Here is a 2,211-nt window from a genome sequence, read left to right as displayed (position 1 = left end):
GAGGGAATTGGACTGGAGGGAACATACCTCAACATAATTAAAGCTATATACAATAAACCCACAGCCAATATCATTCTAAATGGAGAAACACTGGAAACATTCCCATTAAAATCAGGAACCAGACAAGGATGTCCACTGTCTCTACTCCTTTTCAACATAGTGCTTGAAACTATTGCTAGAGCAAAAAGACAGGAGAAGGAAATTAAAGGAGTACTAATTGGAAAAGAAGAGGTCAAACAATCACTTTTTTGCAGATGATATAATACTATACCCCAAAAGTTCCACCAGAAAGCTCCTAGAACTGATCAACACTTTCAGTATAGTGGCAGGTTATAAAATCAATCTACAAAAATCAGTAGCCTTTCTATATACCAATAACAAACAACTGGAAAAAGAATACAGGGAAATGCTCCCATTCACAATTACTGCAAAAAAATTAAAATATCTTGGAATAAATCTGACCAAAGACACCAAAGACCTCTAAATTGTTAAAGAAAGAGATTGAGGAAGACACCAGGATATGGAAGGGCCTCCCATGTTCATGGATTGGAAGAATTAAAATGACCATCCTACCAAAAGCAATATATAGATTTATTGCAATCACAATCAAAATCCCCATGACATACTTCACAGAATTAAAAAAGTCCATCCTTAAATTCATATGGAGGCACAAAAGACCCCGGATATCCAAAGCAACCCTGAGCACAAAGAGCAATGCTGGGGGGATTATTATACCAGATCTCAAAGTATACTACATACAAGATCTCTACAATGAAAAATTTCAGTCTTTAAAGAAAGAGATTGAGGAAGACACCGAGAGATGGAAGGCCCTCCCTTGCTCATGGTAGAATTGGTAGAATTCATCTTGTGAAAATGACCATCTTCACCCTGTCTAAAAGTCAACTCCAAATGGATCAAAGACCTCAATAAGAAGCCTGAAGCTCTAAAACTGCTAGAAGAAAACACAGGCAGCACCTTACAAGATACAGGGGTAGGAAAGACTTTCTAAATTGTACATCAGTTTGCTCAGGCATTAAGGTCAGCAATCAATAAGTGGGACCTCATTAAACTAAAAAGTTTCTGTACAAAATAAACAATCAAAAAAGTGAAGAGAAAATCCACAGAACAAGAAAAAAAATCTTTACCAGTGACACATCTGACGGAGGTTTAATATACTGGGTATATAAAAACTCAAAAAACAAAGAATCAAGAAACCAAATGACCCAATTAAAAGATGGGCTAAAGATCTAAACAGAGAGTTCTCAAAGGAAGAAATAAAGATGGCTAAGAAACAGCTCAAAAAGTGTTCAACATCATTAGTAATTAGGAGAATGCAAATTAAAATGACCCTAAGGTATCACCTTACCCCAATCAGACTGGCTAGGATCAAGAGAACAAATGATACCAAATGCTGGTGAGGATGTGAAGAGAGGGGAACGCTCATTCACTGCTGGTCGGATTGCAAACTTGTGCAGCCTCTGTGGAAAACAGTGTGGAGAACTCTTAAAAAACTAAAAATGAACCTGACCCAGTTATACCACTCCTTGGAATATACCCAAAGGATTCATCCTATTGTAGAGACACTTGTACAACCATATTTGTTGCCACTTTTTGCACAATAGCTAAGAGACGGAAGCAACCTATGTGCCCTTCAACTGATGAGTGGTTAACAAAAATGTGGTATATTTACACAATTGAGTTCTATTCAGCAGTAAATAAACATGAAATAATGGAATTTGCAAGTAAATGGATGGATCTAGAAACTGTTATACTAAGTGAAGTAACACAGACTCAGAAAAACAAACGGTGTATGGTCTCCCTCATATGTGGCTCCTAGCCCAAAATCCTTTTAAATTCCAGGTCCTTTTAATAAGATAATGCCATACAGCAGTCCCTTCTGCATGAAATAACTACCATCATCACGACTTCAGCTGAGCCTGATCGCCAAACATCGTCACAACTGGGCTTGTTGATGGTTGTGCTCATTCATTAAAGGAGTGCCAAGCAGGGTCACTGGACCCTCACCTGAGTATCCAGCCACTCTTCCCAGGCAACTAGTCCAGCCTTGGAAGACAAAAGAAAAATGAGGAAGAACGCAATAGAGGGATGCTTTTGGAAATCTTGTCAAGAAACTCCACTGGGCTCTCATATGAACATTGGAAAATTGCCCTGTTCTGACTTTTTTCTAGTTCCCTGTCTAGAACTTGTAAT

The sequence above is a fragment of the Nannospalax galili genome, unplaced genomic scaffold (genome assembly GCF_000622305.1).
Source record: "Nannospalax galili isolate Female #2095 unplaced genomic scaffold, S.galili_v1.0 scaffold484, whole genome shotgun sequence".
In the NCBI taxonomy this organism is placed as follows: Eukaryota; Metazoa; Chordata; class Mammalia; order Rodentia; family Spalacidae; genus Nannospalax; species Nannospalax galili.
The sequence above is the reverse complement of the archived record's forward strand: the minus strand, read 5'-3'. Positions refer to the sequence as shown.